The sequence below is a fragment of the Vigna radiata genome, chromosome 1, assembly GCF_000741045.1.
Source record: "Vigna radiata var. radiata cultivar VC1973A chromosome 1, Vradiata_ver6, whole genome shotgun sequence".
In the NCBI taxonomy this organism is placed as follows: domain Eukaryota; kingdom Viridiplantae; phylum Streptophyta; class Magnoliopsida; order Fabales; family Fabaceae; genus Vigna; species Vigna radiata.
The window spans coordinates 22,796,480-22,808,951 of record NC_028351.1 but is presented as its reverse complement, the minus strand read 5'-3'; the positions used below and the strand labels follow the sequence as shown (position 1 = coordinate 22,808,951).

The 12,472-nt window shown below is 36.3% G+C and overlaps 1 pseudogene; it reads right to left on the bottom strand.

Moving 5' to 3' along the window:
- Positions 1 to 320: 320 nt before the first annotated feature.
- Positions 321 to 12,472, bottom strand: part of LOC106759595 — a 25,094-nt pseudogene continuing 12,942 nt past the window's right edge.

Below are 12,472 nucleotides of genomic sequence, written 5' to 3'. Positions count from 1 at the left end.
CTTAATTGAAGAGATGGCTCTTAATGAAGTGTTGCAAAGTGAAAGAGGCACGCAAAAAGGAGGACTTTTACATCTCCCCACTGAAGACGCAGCAGCAGCAAAAAATCACCTCCTCAATCAGAAATTGGACAAGTTGCTAAAGGTTGTTTCTGAACTTCCTCGGGGGCTCAGAAATATTTCTCAGGCTCAACAATTATGCGATTTGTGCGGTGGTGACCATATTAATGGTCAATGTTCTTTTACAAAGGAAATGCAACAGGACGTGAATTATATGCGGGCCCAATTTCAGTACAAACAAGGAACTTTCAACCAAGGTGATTCTAACCAAAGTTGGAAAAATCATCCAGGTATCGGGCAAAGTCAGAATTCTTCTTCTGGACAAGAAGGTCACTTCCGGCAGCAACCTTCTCCCTTATGGCAGCAATTAAGCAGATTAACTGAGACAATCAGAGAATTGACTGACAGGTTTGATAAATTTTTTAAGGTCTATGAATCTCAACAAGCAAGTGGTCAGGCAACTTTTAGATCACTAGAGACACAAATAGGACAGCTGTCTAAAAGGGTTGAAACCACAGAGAAGCATCAATTTCGGGCTAATACTGATGTTAACCCAAAAGATGAATGCAAAGTTGTTGGAACAAGAGGAAAAAGGAGATTAGAAGAAGAAACAATTGAGATTAGCAGCAGCGATGACAAAGAGGAGGAAAGGATGAGTAATAAACATAAAAGAAGCGAAAGGAAGAAATCAGAAAGAGAAAAGGAGAAGGAAGAAATTAAAGAATCAGTCCGCAAAATTCTTAAGGAGGCACCTCTTAATCCTATAACATCTTCACAAACTCCTGAATGTGATGACAAGATCAAATACTATCTGGAGAGGTTACTTGATTTGTGCTATGAAGAAAATCAGGAGCAGTGGGTGAAACCCAGGAAGAAGAATCATCCACAAAAACTAGAGGATTCAGGAGCTTTGAGCCTTCCTTGTGTTATCCATAATGTGGATCTAGGAGAGGCTTTGATTTATTCAGGATCAAGCATTATTTTGATGCCTCTTAGTGATTTCAAGAAGATAAAATGAGTAAAATTGAAGCCTACCAAGGTGATCTTGACAGTAGCAGATGAATCTATGAAGAAACCTGTTGGGATGGTAGAAGATGCAATTGTGCGGATTGACGAGTTGGAGTTTTTGATTGACTTTATAGTTGTGGATATGGCTAATGAAGAAAAAAATTCATTAATTCTGGGAAGACCGTTCATGCGAACCTCCAAGATGGTTATACATATCCATGATGGAGGAATAAAATTAAAAGATTATGATCGAGTACTGCTTTATGGCTCTAAAGAAACTGTATAGAGGGCAGTTAGAAAAGTCAAGTATAAAAGAGCCAGAAGTGAAGCTGCAGAGGAAGACAAATCCACAGGTATTAATTTTCAGTATGACAGCTGTTGTGTTTTGCAGGTACCTGAGGATAAAGGGAGAAGAACCATTCACCCAGAACCAAAAGAAGATCCACTTCTACCGGGAAGCAAAGTGAGATTTAAGAGAAAGGAATGGATGGTAAAGNAGCTGAAGGAAAAAGGAATGGTGGAGATTCAAAGACCATATTCAAAAGTGACCAAGAAGGTATACTGAAGAAAAGTGAGTTGGTGGGATGAGGAAGATCCCAACGTGAAGAAGAAAAGCTGAATTTGTTGAAAATCAAATTTTGTATTTTTATGAACAATTTTCTTTTTCGATTTTTGTTTTATTCTTTGTTGGAACTTGTACTTTTTCGAATTTTGTGAAAAATTCTTGGGTAGCATCTACTGAGGGATGCTAAATTTTTGGTATTCACTGAAGGATATACGGATGGTACACCTACTGATGGGTGGTGGAAGGCAGTGCACTTACTGACAAGTGCCAACCAGGTTTGGGGTACATGGACGAATCGAACATACACCGGAATGAGAGGGATCTAGAGACTGTATAGGTATAGGACTATACGGTTGAAGGATAACTTAAAGGAATTGATTTGGCTACTCATATCAACAAATGCATTTGTTTTTCGGTAGCCTAACTCATAAGAACTCCATGGTTAAGCGTGCTTAGCCTAGAGTAATTATGGGATGGGTGACCTTCCGGGAAGTTTTCTCGGAAAGTGTGTGAGTGAGGACAAAGCACACTGGAAAGCCTCGTGTTGATGTGTGGGGATAGTCAGCAGTCCCTGTAAGTTGTCGGGGTGTTACAAGGAGCACAAGATCATCAAGACCTCTCTTTTTATGTTTGGAAGTAGAGAAGATTGTCAATGGTAGATGAAGAAGACAAATAATGAAGAAGACAGATAAGAAAGGAGAATTGGTTCACCAACACCTTGATGAGAAAAGTGATGAACCTAAACCTGGCACACCAGTGAAATTCAAGAATAGGTTATGGGTTGTCAAGACTATCAAAGCAAAAGAAGTTCCATAGATTGAGGATCCTTAGAGTTGGTGACAAGAAAATTGTTGGTGTCATGAAGGAAGGAGCACCACCAACATCAAAAATCCGGATTAGGCTTAATTGGGTCAAGCTAGTGACGTTAAAGAAGCGCTTGTTGGGAGGCAACCCAGTTTCTAACTTTTTCTTTTTAATTAATTATTTGTGTGGTTTGGATTTGATTTTGTTTTGCAGAAAGGACAACATCTATTGATGGATGNTGGATAACATCTACTGATGAATGCTATGTTATGTGATTAAGCATTTACTGATGGATGTTGATGAAGATGAGGAAGATTGGCGTCTACTGATGGATGCCAATGAAGATAAGATAGATTAGCATCTACTAATGGATGTTATGTGATTAGACATCTACTAATGGATGTTACTGACAACATTTATTAATGAATCCTACTAGGTTAAACCATCTACTAATGGATGCTATGATGATGAAGATTTAGATGACAGTATCTACTGATGGATACTGTTATAGAAGAGGCTAATGATGAAAGATAACATCTACTGACGAATGCTATGATATCAAGATTTGTTTTATTTTTATGTTTGTTTGAATTTTGTTTATTTATTTTTTAATAAGCTATGTGCTTGGTTGAAAGAGTAGTTCTACAATGGTTGATAAAATATTTTGTGATGAGTAATAGTGTCTTGTGTTGCTCTATGGTTTTTAAATGCATGATTGAGTTAATGTTTGAATTAGCTATTAAGCACAAATAGTGGTTGCTCATAATTCTTAAAACAAATGCATGGTTTCAATTGTGATTGATATGCTTGGGAGGATGTATATTAAATTATGGAACTTGAGTTAACCTGTGAGAAATTGGGCTCCAGAGTTTTATTGATTAAATGCTATTGCTTTGGAATCATAGTTGATTTTGCCTAAGTTTTTATATCGAACTATTTGCTTGCATGTGTGATATGATCAAGGCCATTTGTTCTTCTCCCATATAAGCCAATGCAATTTTCAAACCCAACAAAAGAACAATGTTTGTTCTATCCTTTGAACCTTAAGCCTAAATTTCTGAAAAAAAAAAATCCCTTTTGAAATCTTTACCTTGAGTTGAGTTGAGAATATTTGTATGGTATTGATAAAGGTTCAAGTTTGGGGTTGTTGGGAAATTTGAAAAATTAAGAAAATAGGCATTGAGCTAAGTGTTGAGCAAGTATGAAAAGCAAAAAGAAAAGATGAATGAAAAAGAAAGAAAAGCTCAATGCAAAAAGGGGAAAGTCTCGAAAAGTGAGATTGGTTTGTTTAAAGAGAGATTGTGCTTGAATGAAAAATTTGTGAATGACTCTCTTAACTCAAGGATTTTGTGATCCAGAAAAACCAATGTTCTTCTTAGCCCAACCACGTTACAAGCCCTGGAAAGACCTTGTGATGATAACTTGCTTGCGAATGTGTTTTGATGTGCTTAAATGAATGGCAAAGTTGATTTATATGACATTGTTATAGTAGAGTGAAAGAGACATCAACACCTCACTATACACCTTTGAGTTTGAGCGAAACACTTTTAAGGGCTTAAGTTATACACTTTTGAGTGCTTGAGTGAAACACTACCTTTGGTGAGGAATGGTTCCATGCATTAAAGAGAAACATTTTTGCCTAGCTATTGATCACTCATCTTTTTGCATCTGTTGTATATTCATTGTTATGTGAGCACCATAATTGAAGCTTAATCTGCTAAGACATCATTATTTCTTGACTGATCTTCTATGATAGCCATACATGAGTGATTTACTTGTCTTAGAGAAAAATGTTTTTTGATGTGGTAGACGTTGTAGTATATGAAGGCCAAGTTACATTTTGCTTCAGGACAAGCAAAGTCCTAAGTTTGGGGTTATGATAACAGTTCAAAAACCGTTATTTTTATACTTAAATTTGATACTTAATGCACCCTTTTTGACTTAGAAACTTGCTTTGACTCATGATTTTGCTTTAGTTTTATGAATAAAAGAGTTGAGGATATGCTTTATGATTTTACTACTAAATTCCCTTAATTTTTGAAAGTTATTGGAACAATTTGAAAGAAGAGTTGACGTATCAAATGGTTGGAGTGCAAAAAAGTCAACCAGAATGCAGAAAAGTCAACCAATCAACAAGAAAAGTCAACAGTCAATGTTGAAAAGTCAACCAGAGCGAGTTTTTCCAAGCAATGTAAGCTCCTTTCTTTCTCATGTTTTTGCCTTGAGGAGATCTCTTCTTCCCTTTATGCTTATTCTGTAATTCAGGGCATTCAGGCTTGATGTGACCTTCTTTTCCACATTCATAGCACTGGACAACATTTGTGCTGAAGCTTTTCTTTTTGTATAAGTCGACTAAATTTTCTTACCATCAAGGTCATCAATTCTTTGTCGTCCATATCGGTTTCTGTGATGTTCTTGCTTGCAGCTTTCAGAGCTATGGACTTCTTTTCTTCAATCTCCTCTTCATCCTTCAGTCTACCAAGTTCTAACTCATGTTCCCGTAACTTGCCAAACAAGGTAGCCATATTCATCATTGTAAGATCTTTGGATTCAGATATTGCAGTGACTTTTGGTTGCCAGTTCCTGTTCAGACTTTTCAAAATCTTTATGTTGATCTCTTCTTTGTCAAAGACTTTGCCAAGATCCATCAGGTGATTTACGATATGAGTGAACCATTTCTGGACATCATAAATGCTTTTACCAGCTTTCATTCTGAACAACTTATATTCTTGTATCAACGAATTCTTCCTAGCTCTCTTGACTTCATCTGTACCTTCAAGTGTTACCTCTAGAACATCCCACATTTCCTTTGCAGACTTGCATTGGGATATCCTAAAAAATTCATCAATAGTTAGTGCAGAGGCAATAATAATCCTAGCTTTAACATCATACTGAGCTTTTCTATTTTCATCAGCAGTCCACTTAGTAAAAGGTTTCAAAACAGTTTTGCTATCAACAGTTTTTATAAGAACAAATGGACCATTTAAAGTAGCATCCAAAATTCCTTTATCTTACAATTCAAGAAAGATCTGCATGCGAATTTTTCAAAAAGGATAATTTACACCAGCAAACAGAGGTGGTCTGTTTGTTGAAGCACCTTCACCAAAAGTTTGAAAATTTGAAGCCATCCCCAGGTTTTACAGTCGAATAGAATAAAAAACAGAGTCGACTGAATTTTCAAATATCTTATGAAAACCAGCTCTGGTGCCAATTGTTATGAAATAGGTTGGCTTCTTTTTACACCAAGAGGGGGGTGAATTGTGTTAATTCAAAATTAAAATTGTTTCACAATCTTGGTATGAAAAACTCAAAGCTTTTGATCTTTCCTTGAAATGCAAGTTATTGAAAATTTAATGTAGCGGAAAAACGCAGTTGACTGCCTAGCAGATATAGTCGACTGGAAAATAAAGAGTGTAGGGATGAGAAAATTCAAGCACTGTGTTTATACTGGTTCGGCCAACAATGCCTACATCCAGTGTCCTTCCAACCCAAGAAGCAAATGCATTATAATGGTCGTGGCTTTTACAACAAGGAATTTATAGAAGCACCACGCAAAAATATAAATCTCCTCTCTAACCCAAAACTAAATACTGCACACACAAAACCAGAATTGTAGCAAGAATCCCCTCTTCTGCAATTTGCACCCACGTCGAAGAATCCTCAATGTGTCACCAGTGCTCTTCACAGGATGTCAAGCCTATCACAGCAGACTTCACAGGTTGCCAAGCCTTCAGTCAAAAATAGCAGTCTTCACAGGATGCCAAGCCTATCAAGATCAAACCAGAAGCACCTTCTTTGTGCACATATTGATCAAACAGTAAGAGCAATGACTTCTCCTTTTAAATCTCTCAAGCAAGATCATCACCGTCTTCTTGGAGAATTCTTGGAGCAATGAAAATGTCAGATCACAAAAGTCCCAGAACAATTCGCGTTCTGTCTATTTATAGCTTTGTGTTTCATCAGAATGATTCATAGTCGAATAGCCTACTAATACAGTCGACTGTATTAAAACAATTATAACAGACAGTTAACATAAAGGCTCCTCATTCAAAAAAATCAAGACTTATTTATTACAGTTGACCAGGTCATGCAATTTTAACTAACTTTTGAAAATATAGCCGTTGGAGCTTGTAGGCTTAACAAAATTTCAAACAGAACAGTAACACAGTCGAATATACATTTCACAATGTCTATGGACACATGAAAAATCACTTTGAAATTCTTTTCAACTCAAAATCTCACACAACACTTGTTCACAAAATATGTACAAAGATTTTAGCATAGTCGAATCCATTAAGAGTGTATTCAATTGGACTAGAACTTTGTGTTATGAAACAGGTAGGCTTCTTTATACACCAAGAGGAGGGTGAATTGGTGTTGATTCAAAATTAAAATCTTTTCGCAATCTTGGTATGAAAAATTCAAAGCTTTTTATCTTTCCTTGAAATGCAAATTATTGAAAATGTAATGCAGCGGAAAAACGCAGTTGACTGCCTAGCAGATATAGTCGACTGGAAAATAAAGAGTGTAGGAATTAGAAAATTCAAACACTGTGTTTATACTGGTTCGGCCAACAATGCCTACATCTAGTTTCCTTCCAACCCAGGAAGCAAATGCACTATAATGGTTGTGGGTTTTAACAACAAGGAATTTATAGAAGCACCACGCAAAAATATAAATCTCCTCTCTAACCCAAAACCAAATATAGTTGCACACACAAAACTAGAATTGCAGCAAGAATCCCCTCTCCTGCAATCTGCACCCACGTCAAACAATCCTCAACGTGTCACCAACACTCTTCACAGGATGCCAAGCCTATCATAGCATACTTCACATGTTGCCAAGCCTTCAATCAAAACCCAACAGTCTTTCATAGGATGCCAAGCCTATCAAGATCAACCCAGAAGCACCTCTCTGTGCAGATATTGATCAAACAGTGAGAACGATGACTTCTCCTTCTGAATTCCTCTCAAGCAAGATCACCACCGTTTTCTTGGAGAATTCTTGGTGCTTCTAACGAATTGAATCTGAAATAGGAAAATGAAAATGTCAGATCACAAAAGTCACAGAACAATTTGCGTTCTGTCTATTTATAGTTTTTTGTTTCATCATATTGATTCATAGTCGAATAGCCTACTAATGGAGTCGACTGTATTAAAACAGTTATAACAGACAGTCAACAAAAAGGGTCCTTAGTCAACAAAATTAAGAATCATTTATTACAGTTGACCAAGTCAAACAATTTTAACTAACTTTTGAAAATATAGTCGTTAGAGCTTGTAGGCTTAACATAATTTCAAACAGAACAACAACATAATCGAATATGCATATCACAATGTCAATTGACACATAAAAAATAACTTTGAAATTCTTTTCAATTCAAAATCTCACACAACACATGTTTATAAAATCTGTACAAAGATTTTAGCATAGTCGAATCCATCAACAGTGTATTCGACTAGACTAGAACTTTGTCACAACAGATATAAGTTCAAGGGTTAAATATGTTTTTAGTCCCTATACTTTGGGGCGATTTTGGTTTTAGTCCGTCTTTCAAACTAAGGTATAATTTAGTCCTTCAACTTTAGAAAACTCTAGTTTTAGTCCTTTTTACCAAATTTTTTTAACTTTATTTGTTGTTTCAAATGTGTTTCTCAGTTAACATTGAAGCAAAAATGTGTTAAACAGTGTAAACAATCCAAATGCTATAATGAAACGTGCTTGAAACAACAAATAAAGTTAAAAAAATTTGGTAAAAAGGACTAAAACCAGAGTTTTCTAAAGTTAAAGGACTAAATTGTACCTTAGTTTGAAAGAGGGACTAAAACCAACATCGCCCCAAAGTATAAGGACTAAAAGCATATTTAACCCTAAGTTCAAAAGGTGTCTATGATCTTTTCTTTCAGAAATGTGTATTGATTAAAAACATTTTATCTCACATTTCAATACAAGCATTGATGGCAATGCTCTAGCTAGGACAAGCCAAATCTAGAAGCAACCAAGCCATGTACTCAAGATGCTCATGGTTTTGATGATGGTTTACGAAATGGTGGTGGATGAAGATGGAAGGCTCACGGTTTTGATGTGTTTAATGGTGAATGATGAAGTATTTTAGGGTTCTCTAAGAGAAGTTGGGCCAACTCTTGGAGGAAGGTGGCTAGAGGAGGCCACTTGGGTTGCTCTAGCCAAGGGTGACCTTAAAAGAGGTTGTGTGCACAAAATGGCAACATAACTTTAGTATAATTTCCAAGGTGATTACATGATGGAGAACACCTCTATTTATAGGCTAAGGTGTCTCAAAATGGGCTGAAACTTTAACCTAAAAGAGCCACCTTGGTTTGCTTGGAGAGGAAGGAGAAATCCTCTCCAATAAGAGAGAGACAAGTGGCAAAAGTCCTCTCAAATGAGAGGGTGACATGTGGCCACTACCTATGGAAAAACTCTCCATTCCTAGAATGACACATGGCCACTAACTAGGAGGAAAAACTCTTCAATAGGGTGCTTCCACGTGCCTTGGACGAAAATGACTCCTTGGCCTCCAAGTTTTTCCAAAAAGTTGACCCCTTGGTCAACTCACTAAAGAAAAAGAAGTCCAAGCAAGGTCAACATTGGGTCTTGGCCCTTTGTTGACTTTGCTGGTCAAAACCCTATTCTTCTTAGCCCAAAATACAAGGCCCATTCAAACCTATACTACTAGGCCCAAGGCCCAAATAAAATCCTACACTACTAGGCCCAAATACAAGCCAAAAACTTATTCAATGATGGCCCATGAAAAGAAAAGTTTGACTTTGACTTCACCTTCTTTGTTTGACTCTTCTTGTATTTGTTTGGCCATGCTTCTTGTGATAGGACCTTTGGTGAAATGGTTGCCATCATCCTACAAAAGGGGTTAGATCACAAACATTGAATGTATCACTCACATCATACTCACTTAGTAATTCTAACCTATATGCATTATTGTTGACCCTTTGGAGTACCCTAAAAGGTCCATCACCATGAGAATTGAGTTTGGATCTCCTTTTTTTAGGAAATCTATCTTTGCTTAAATGGAGCCAAACCCAATCTCCTACTTCAAAAACCACTTCCTTCTTGCCCTTATTATTATACCTAGTATATCTCTCGGTTTGTTGTTGTATATTGGACTTAAACTTTTCATGTAACTTCTTCACAAACTCGGACCTAGATACCCCTTCCTTATGAATGAATTCACTAGGATTTGGGAGAGGTGTGAGGTCTAAGGGAGTGATTGGGTTGAAGCCATACACAACCTCAAAGGGAGACATCTTGGTGGTCTTGTGAACCACTCTATTGTATGCAAATTCAATGTGGGGAAGGTACTCATCCCAAGATTTGTGGTTGCCTTAAGAATTGCTCTTAACATGGTGCCCAAGGTTCTATTAACAACCTCGGTTTGGCCATCTGTTTGTGGATGACTAGAGGTTGAAAAATGAAGCTTGGTTCCTAGCCTTGACCAAAGAGTTTTCCAAAAATGGCTTAGAAACTTAGTATCTCTATCCGATACTATAGTTTTAGGAACACCATGTAGCTTAACCACATCTCTAAAGAAGAGTTTGACAATGAAGCTAACATCATCAACTTTGTGGCATGGGATGAAATGAGCCATCTTGCTAAACCTATCCACTACCACAAAGATGGAATCAAATCCCCTTTGAGTTTTGGGTAGACCAAGGATAAAATCCATGTTAATGTCCTCCCATGGAGATTAAGCAATGGGGAGGGGGGTGTATAAGCCATGGGGCATTGTTTTGGCCTTAGCTTGTAAACATGCAATGCATTTATGACAATGCCTTTGTACATCCTTTCTCATGTGTGGCCAAAAATATCTTTCTTGAAGGATGATAAGAGTCATATCCACTCCAAAATGGCCCATGAGACCTCCCTCATGTGACTCCTTGATGAGGAGTTTCCTATGGGATCCTTGAGGCACACATAATTTTCCCTCCTTAAAAAGGTAACCTTTGGACACATAGAATCCCCCTTGAGCCCTCTTTTGACAAGTTGCAAAGATGGATTAAAAGAAATCATCTTGTTCATACATTTCACCCATGTGTTCAAATCCAAGAATGTGGGAACCAAGTTTTGAAAAGAGATTGCGCCTCCTAGAGAGAGCATCCGCAACCACATTAGTTTTGCCCTTCTTGTACTTAATCACATAGGGAAATTGTTCTAAATATTCCATCTATCTTGCATGTCTTTTATTCAACTTATGTTGTCCCCTCAAATACTTGAGTGATTCATGATCACTATGTATAACAAACTCTTTAGAGACTAGATAATGCTCCCAAGTTTGAAGGGACCTAACCAAGGCATACATCTCCTTGTCATAAGTGGGGTAGTTAAGAGTGGCACCATTGAGTTTTTCACTAAAGTAAGCAATTGGGTGCCCCTCTTGTAACAATACTCCACCTATTCCTACACCACTTGCATCACATTCTACCTCAAATGTTTTGGAAAAATTTGGAAGAGCTAGAATGGATGCATTGGTGAGTTTTTCCTTGAGTTGATTGAAAGCTAACTCTTGTTTCTCCCCCACTCAAACTTAACATCTTTCTTCACCAACTCATTAAGTGGTGATGCTATGCTAGAGAAGTTAGGCACAAATCTCCTATAAACGGAAGCTAAGCCATGAAAACTCCTAACCTCTCCTACATTTTGGGGAGTTGGCCACTCTTGAATGGCCTTCACCTTGGTGGGATCAGCATGGACTCCATGCTTATTGACTATGAAGCCTAAAAAAATTACACTTTCCTTACCAAATGCCATTATAAGAAAAATCTTCATTATCTACAGCCAAAATCTGTATATAAGACTCAAAATCCGTATATAAAATTTGATTATATACGAATTACATATGACCAAAAATCCGTATATAAAACTGTCGTAGGTAAGTTATATACGGAAAATTCGTATATAAAATATGTATATAATTAAAAAAAATACATACGGAAAAATCCGTATGTAACTTTATTGTTTTATAAAAAAAATATTATCCTAATTATCTATTCCTTTTATGACCATAAACTAACATGAACCAATAACTTGCACATGTTAGATTCACATATTTAATCATTCCTTATATTACATAGTAAATCCAAAAACAATGACTATAATAACTTATAACTTTTCTAAGGAGAGGTGTCAAATAACTATATATACTATTAGTGTGCCAACACATCCTTTTGGGAAAGGAAAAACAATAACAAATGAAAAGCACCATAAACATTTTGTATACCTTTAATAACACACTATCTTCAAACTGAACTCTAGGGACTGCACCACATATGCTAAAGTAGCATTTGGTCTCTCCATACCTGTCCATTTAAGACAAAAAACCATTAAATATACAATAATAGCTTTAGCCACCATAAATGATCCATGAACAACAAATCCTTATGTCATATTCTTCAAATTGCATGTTAATGAAAATAATAACATGTAGTAAATATATATGATGTAAAGCCAAATATTATCTCAACAGTTGAGTAAAAGTGAAATCAGAAAACAACAGTAGATAACAAAGTTTATATCATGTAAATTATTTTCTAAATTAGTATCACGTAAGTTATTTTCTAACTTAGTCTGGATCTCTAAAACTACTCCACAAAATCAGACTTTGGGAAGTGGTGCGTGTGTTAGATCATCTTTCACTTAAGCACATTCCAGACATGCACTTATTATAACTTAAGAGAAAGAAAAGTGCATTTGCACTGGACACAGTTTTTTTTATATTTTATACTGATTAAAATGTAATTGACTATTAATATGAATATTAAAATACTAGTTTTAAGATTTTTAGTTCGGTTTGGAATGATTACATTTTCTGTTTTTGATCCCAGGGCTGCACAAGAATGGAATTAAAACTAATTTAGGATTCTGTTTCAGCCAAAATATAGAGGGCTTTTAGCATGAGTGAGGTCAAATCCTAAACTCTCCCAATGACAAAATAATAGAATCATAGACTATTAATCTGGTAATTGCAATATAATTAAGGTTCCCTGACAGTTTTTTTAAACAACT